Consider the following 7,085-nt stretch of genomic DNA (forward strand, 5'->3'; position numbering starts at 1 on the left):
CGTCGGCCGCCAGCACCGGGAGCCGCGCACGTCTGACGTTCAGATCACCTGGGCGGGGGGGCGGGGGGGTGGCAGCCGAAGCACACGGATGCGCCCACGAGCCGCCGGCGCCAGGTGCTCCGAGCCCCGCTGTGGGCCGCCCGACACCCATTAGGCGGCGATGCCGAGGGCAGCGAGGCTCAGCGGCCGTGGCCCTGGCCCCACACAGGCTGCGCCCGTGTCTCCCAGTCCTGGCGGCAAATGGCCTCACGGTGGGGACTTGCCCACTGTTACCGGAGGTGACGGTGACATCAGCCTGAGCTCACGAGGCCTGATGGGGACAGAAGGCTGGATGTTTCGTCAGTGCCTGTGTGGCCCAGGGCAGGTGCCGAACCCTTCCCCCCTTGGGGCCGTGCCAGCAGGTGCCCTCCTGGGGGGTTGGTCGCCCGGGGCGTGTGGGAAGGTCCCCCAGAGGGACGGTCACTGCGCAGTGCCCTGAGCGCCGTGGACGCTGGGCTGCCACACTTGGGGGCCTCTTTGGATTGCGGAGGTGACCCGGTCCACATGTGGGCAGTGCTGCTCTGACCCACATACGGGGTCATCCTTAAGGCCGCCGCTCCTGGGCGGGGCCCGGAGCGCACGGAAGCTGGAGCTGCCTGCCCGGGGCGCCCTGTAACCCCGCGGACCTCGTGGTTTGGGAAGCGTGTGCGCCTTCGGGCAGGTCCCCGGAGGAGAACCACACGGAGACCATCCCCCGGGAGTAAGGCTTCGCCCTCTGTTAGCAGCCACTCTGCCCTTGAAACGCAGCTCCTGGCTTGCTAGCAGGCACTGGGGGCTCCCGCCCTGCCTCCCAGCCCAGGCAGGGGGCACGTCCCTCCGGCTGTCAGATGCCCGGGCCATTGTGGTCCATGCACTGGCACGGAGCTCTAACCTCGGGTGCTCCCCGAGTCACTCCACGGCCCACCCACGGGAAACACAGTCCCGGGGAGGAGCGCAGGAGCACAGACCCCAAGAGGACCACTCTTCCCCCACCCTCTCTGAGATTTCCTGGGGGAGCCTTTGCCTCTCCCCACCAGCCAGCCCGGCAGAAGCACAGTCGGATGTGATGCTAACCCCACCGTCATAAAGCCAACTGGCTGTTGGCAGGCCTGCGGGACAGCAAAGGGCAGCCCTGCTGGGCTCAGGGTGTGGCCAGTGCCACCTGCCGGCCTGGCCCCTGCACCTCTAGGTCCAGCTGTCCAGCAACTCATCATCACGGCAACATCTGCCCAGAAGCTGTGCTGGGGGAAAAGGGGGCCACAGCTCATGCCCATGCACGGACCTCCCTTGAGAGGCTGGACCAGGGGACCCAAGCAGGTGACATGGCTGTGGGCATCCACTGCATCCAGCTGGTGCTGATGTCATTCTAGAGGCATGGCCAGGTCGCTTGCCCAAAGCCCAGTGGTTCTCACTGGAGTGGCCGGTCCTCAAACCCTCAGCTGGGCCACAGGGCCCCGTGTGTCCACCCTGGGGCACTGCCCACTGTCCCTCACTGCCCAGTTGGCCCAGATCGTGACAGTGTCAGGAGAAGCACCTCAGGACGGCCACCCCCTGGTCGCTCACACCCAGGTCCCCTGCTCATGGGCTCTGGCCCAGCCCCACTCCAGAGCTCCTTTTCTCTGGTGTGCTGCCCTAGAAATGGGGTGGGAGAGAGTGGCTGCCACACTGGTTCTCTGGGAGACCCAAGGTGGCCATCCTGACAGGCCTCGTCCTCTCCCCCGCCCACTCCTCCCCAGTACATCCCTACTTGCCTGGACGCCTGGAATTCCCCAGCCAGATTCTTTGTCTCTGTTCCCAGCCAGGCCTGGAAGGTCCTGCAGACGCTCCACCTGCTTGCAGTGCCCAACACAAGCATCAGGCCACGCACCCCAGCCCGAGCAGGCTCTATGGTGGTGACTGGGGGGTGAGGGTCACAGGCAGAGCCGTTACCTCCCACCAGGCTCCTGTGGGCGGATGGTGGCAGGCCCCGCGATGGAGGGATGCTCATGCCCAGGCCTGTCCCCACACCAGGCAGCACACACCCCCCTCCCCTCTGCTAGGGATCTTGGGGCACATCTGAAGGGTGGATGCACATCTCCAGAGGAAGCGAGTCCAAGGGGGGCGTCTCTGGGACTCCTCACTGAGCCCTGCTGAGAGACTGGGGAGCCACCTGGAAAAACACACAACTGGATTCGTATTTCACACCTACGCCAGTGAAAATTTCAGAGAGATAAAAAAACTTAGATGAAAAATCAAAATTGAGAAGGCACTAGGGGCGCCTGGGTGGCTCCAACACTTAAGATTCCGACTTTCAATTGCAGCTCAGACCTTGATCTCAGAGTCGCGACCTCAAGCCCCTCACTGGGCTCCACACTGGGCATGGAGACCACTTTTTGGCCCTGGAAAAAACAGGCAATGTATGTTCATAATTTCGGAATGAAGAAAGGCCAAATAGAACCACCCAAAGAGCCATAAGGGAAGACTGATGTTTGATAAATAAAAATACAGAATTTTTTCATGATAAAAACATTTGTGAAATGAATGGATAGAGGAGTGCAGGTGGGTTGATGGATGCATGGGTGGGTGAATAGGTAACTGAGTGAGTGGGTGGATGGATAAATGGATCGGTGGGTGGATGAGTAGACGGAGGGATGAGTGCATGGATGGGCAGACTGGATAGTGGATCGACAGGTGGGTGGATGAGTAGATGAATGAATGGATGGGAGGTAGTAGGGGTACACAGGTACACGGTAGTGGGTGGGTGGGTGGGTGAGTGGGTGAGTAGATGGGTATAGGTGGTTGAGTGGGTGCATGGATGGAGGGATGGATGAGTGGGTGAACTGGATGGGTGAGTGGTCGGACAGATGGATGGATGATGCATAGACAGATGAATGGATGGGTGGGGGTGGGTAGGTGGAGGATGACGAGTGGACGGCTGGATGGCTGGGAGACGATGGAGGACGGGATAGAGCGATAGCCTCCCAGTCCCACTTCTCTAGTCAAACCCTGAGGCCCTAGGTGGCCAAAAGAACAGGACAGTAGCTCTGAGTCAGGGGACAGACTGTAGCACAGGACGGGTCTTCAGGTAGGTGGCCAGGGAAAGCACGCACACCCGATGCAGGGAGGGAATGGGGGCGGGAGCTGAGGGAGCACAGCAGGGCTGAGGCGAGCGGGCCTTGGCCTGTTACAGGCACCAAGGGGCCTGTGCGCCGACGGGTGGGGGGATGCGGGTGGGGGAGATCCCAAGAGCTCCAGCCTTGTTCTAAGTGTGGTGGGCGCCGTGGGAGGTTGGGGTGGGTCCCCCACCAGGTCCGCGGAGCAGAGGTGTCCCTCAGGCCAGGGTGGCTCGGGGGCTGCAGGGAGAGCAGAGGCGTGGACGGGGGCCGGGGACGCCGCCGCACTCCGCACGCTGCAGGGCCGGCTGTGGCGACGGGCCGCGGACACGGGGTCGGGCACCGTGCGGCGGCGCAGGGAGGCAGAGCTGGGGTCCCGGCCCCGGAAGGCCGCCGGCTCTGATGGCGAGCTCCCCGGGCACCGCGCCCTCGGGACACAGGAGGACCCTCTGAAACAGCCTGTCCTAATTTTGGTGCCTGGCCCCCTGGAACTCGGGGCCCCCCCATCCCAGCCCTGTGGCTGGCTCCTCAGCGGTCGGCCCAGGCTTCCCAGCTGCGTCCAGGAGGCCGGGCTGGGGGCACCCCGGGAACCTTCCTGGGGGACGGGCCGGGTCTCCTGAGCAAGTCACCCAAGCTCGCACTCCCCACACTCCCCCGTGTCTGGGTTCCCGAGGAGCCGTGATCGGGGGTAAAGGGCCCCCCAGCCTGGGCCCTGCACACCACCCCGCCCGTCAGCCACCAGCCCGGCAGCCCCCTATGCTGAGCGGGTTAGCTCTTCTTTATGCCGGGTTAACGACTCTTTTTTTCTTTTTTTAAGATTTTATTTATTTACTCACGAGAGACCCACAGAGAGAAGCAGAGACACCGGCAGAGGGAGAAGCAGGGTCCCTGCGGGAATCTGGATGCCGGACTCCGTCCCAGGACCCCGGGGTCACGCTCCGAGCCGAAGGCAGACGCTCCACCGCGGGGCACAAGGTTTACCTATTCTTTATACGAAGTTAACCACACCTCATGCCTAGGTAACGATTCACCCACTCCTCCGGCCAGGTGCCCTGGGCCCCCTGCCCCCGGGCTGGACCCCACGGGCAGCCCCCTTCCCCACCCGCCGCCCTCTAAGACCGTCTGAGTCACTAGCCGTGGCCCTCAGGCTGGAAACAGGAGAAGCGGCAGTGCTGTTATTGGGGCTCCGGGTCGGAAATCAGGAGGCCCATGGAACGCCCCAGGGCTCTGCCCTCAGCGAGATCCTCATGACCTCATTTCGCCAAATGTGGATCATTTATAACAAGAGTAACAACGACTTATAAAAATTGAGAATGCAGGTTCCATGGGGGGGGTGGCCTGGAGACCCAGGGAGGACTCTGAAACTAGGGACGGAGCACCCACGGTGCAGGCGGGCGGGGCGGGGGCGCGGTGGGGGGCAGGCCCCCAGGGCGCGGCACGGACGGGCTCACGAGGGGACCCTGACCCCGGGCGGGCAGGTAAACAACGGCGGCAGGTAAACAACATTCTCTTGGAAAAATTCAATGCACGCGATGCCTCCAGCCTGGCCAGCACCCCAACCTCACCCCACGTGACTGCAAACCCCGCTGCGAGGCCCACTCCCCGAGAAAATTCATTTTATTTCGTGGACTCATTGCCAGTGCCCGTGAGCCTAGGGAACTAAGATGCGTGAAATGACGGAATAATGCTGTACTCTGGGGCGCCCGAGGGGGCTCCGTCGGTGACGCATCTGCCTTGGGTTCAGGTCATGATCTCGGGATCCTGGGATCGAGTCCCACGTCGGGCTCCTGCTTCTCCCTCTGCCCCTCCCCGTCCTGGTGCACGCTCTCTCCCCCTCCCCCCCTAGAATCTTTAAAAAAGAAGTGATTTGTCTGTAGTGAGGAACTGCTGTTGGCATTCAGGGTTAAAACGAGACACCTGCTCCGAGGCTGGGTGAGACATTCCTTAGCACTGGGGAGAAGAAAACCCACCAAATCCAACAGGTGTGGCTGAGCTGGCACCCCTGGCGCGCTTCCGTGGGGTCGGCATTTCCTCCGTGAGGCGGGAGCCCCACGGGAGCTCCTCCAGCAGCTTTCTGGGGGCAGTGGGATGGACTCAGCCCCCCTGCACGCAGCCCCCGACCCTGGCCAGGCCGGAGGTGGCCCCTGGGGAGGGAGGAGCGTGCTCCCGGGCCCGGGCGGTGACTGGCTCCTGCCAGTGGCATCGGTAGGGGTGACACTGTCACGGCCCCGTGGGGCGGGCTGCGGGCTGGAGGCTCCGAGAGCCCAGGGGACGCACAGCCACCAGACCCTGGGGAGGAAGGCGCTGCCAGCTGGGAAACGTCTCCGGGCTCTGAGCCCCAGACACGCAGCAATCCACCCAATGGAGCAGCCGGGGGCGACCAGAAGTCCACACAGCTCGGGCCACTTCTACCCTGGGGCAGACCCTGTGGACTCAAAGGCCATCTGGGGGACGGCGTCCCCAGCGGAAGGCATGGGACTGGGGGTGAGGGGCAGCAGCCAACCTGTGCCCTTACCATCCTGGGGGTCTGTGCTCCTGCCCTGTTGGGTTTGGCCAGACACCATGTACCAGGGTAACCCGTAAGGTCTCCACCCCACAAGCACGTGGCTGCCACCAGCCCCCTGGCTCCTCGAAGTGGACACGTGGCCAAGGTCGGCTGTCCAGCGACAGCAGTGACCGTGAGACCTGCTGGTTCTTCAGGTGGAGCACCTGGGGCCGCCACCAAGTTAGCCAAGGACGGACAGGGGATGCGGTCCCAGGGTCTGTGACCCACAAACATACAGGACCAAGAGCAGGAAGGGGGACGTGGGGGTGGGAGGGGGCAGGGAGCCTCGGACCACCTGTAGCAGCAGGACCGGGGCTTTTCCCGCCTCCGGAATCGTGACAGCCACCCCCCTGCGGGAACCCCAACACGTGGCCTCCCTGGCCTTGTGCCTGCCCCTCCTGCCTGTATCCCCAGGCGGGCTCACCCTGCAGCCGCGTCGGGCTGTGTGCCCGTCCCCAGCGCACCACGCACCAGCACGCAGGGCCCGCCGCCTCTGCCGAGGGGCCCAAGAGCTGTGCACTCAGTAACCTGCTTCCACGAGGCCCTGGCGACACCCCGCGGGGCCGCTTACCTGCACGCGGCTGGCACAGTGTCCCCGGTGGCTGCGCACAGGGTGTCCTCTGTCTGGAGGGTGATCCCGCGGATCCTACTATTTCAATAACCATCACAGACACTCTGATCCGCGATTCTACTTCTAGAAAAGGACTCAGCTCACACCAAGCAGCACGGACAGACCCGAGTGGAAGCAGCAGCGCCTCCCAGCGGGACGGTGGGACGAGGCCCCCGAGGCCCCGGGGAGGGGGAGGCAGTGGCGGTGGCCACGTGTGCAGATCCGGGTGCCGAGGGAGCAGACCAGGAGCCACACGGACGGGCCCTGCAAGGACACCAAGAACGAGCTGGTGCGACGCGGCCACTGACGACCCAGCTGGTCCCGTGCCTGCTAAACCCCAACGAGGGGATCTTTTTTCAAGAGCAGACGTCCTAAGGGAAGGACTTCATTCACCAACCCCGTCCTTTCAAAGCACCAGTCCTGCCATCATCAGACTCTGAACTTCTTCAACCAGTCCAAGGCGAGTGTGAGTTTCCCACGCAGATCGGATCCCCAAGGACACCCCACGACTGCCCCTGGACCTCTCACTCCCCTGCTCTCGACTTCCCAGAGGAAGAGCCCAGAGCTGCCCCGTCCCCGGTCTGTAACCTGGAAGTGCCCGAGTGCACCGGCCTGGGTCACACGGGGCAGGCTCACGCTGCCCTCCACGGGGCAGACCACAGCACCTTGGCAACAACAGACGGATTACCTGCCCGTGGACGGACTTCAGACTTTGCAGCACAGAGGGAGTCCCGGAGATCCCACGACTGCAGTGATGGTGACATGGACTCAGCTGGAGCTCAGAGGACAGGCGCTGCCCAGCAGCCCGGGGGCGGGGGTC

Source organism: Canis lupus, chromosome 31 (assembly GCF_003254725.2).
Source record: "Canis lupus dingo isolate Sandy chromosome 31, ASM325472v2, whole genome shotgun sequence".
In the NCBI taxonomy this organism is placed as follows: domain Eukaryota; kingdom Metazoa; phylum Chordata; class Mammalia; order Carnivora; family Canidae; genus Canis; species Canis lupus.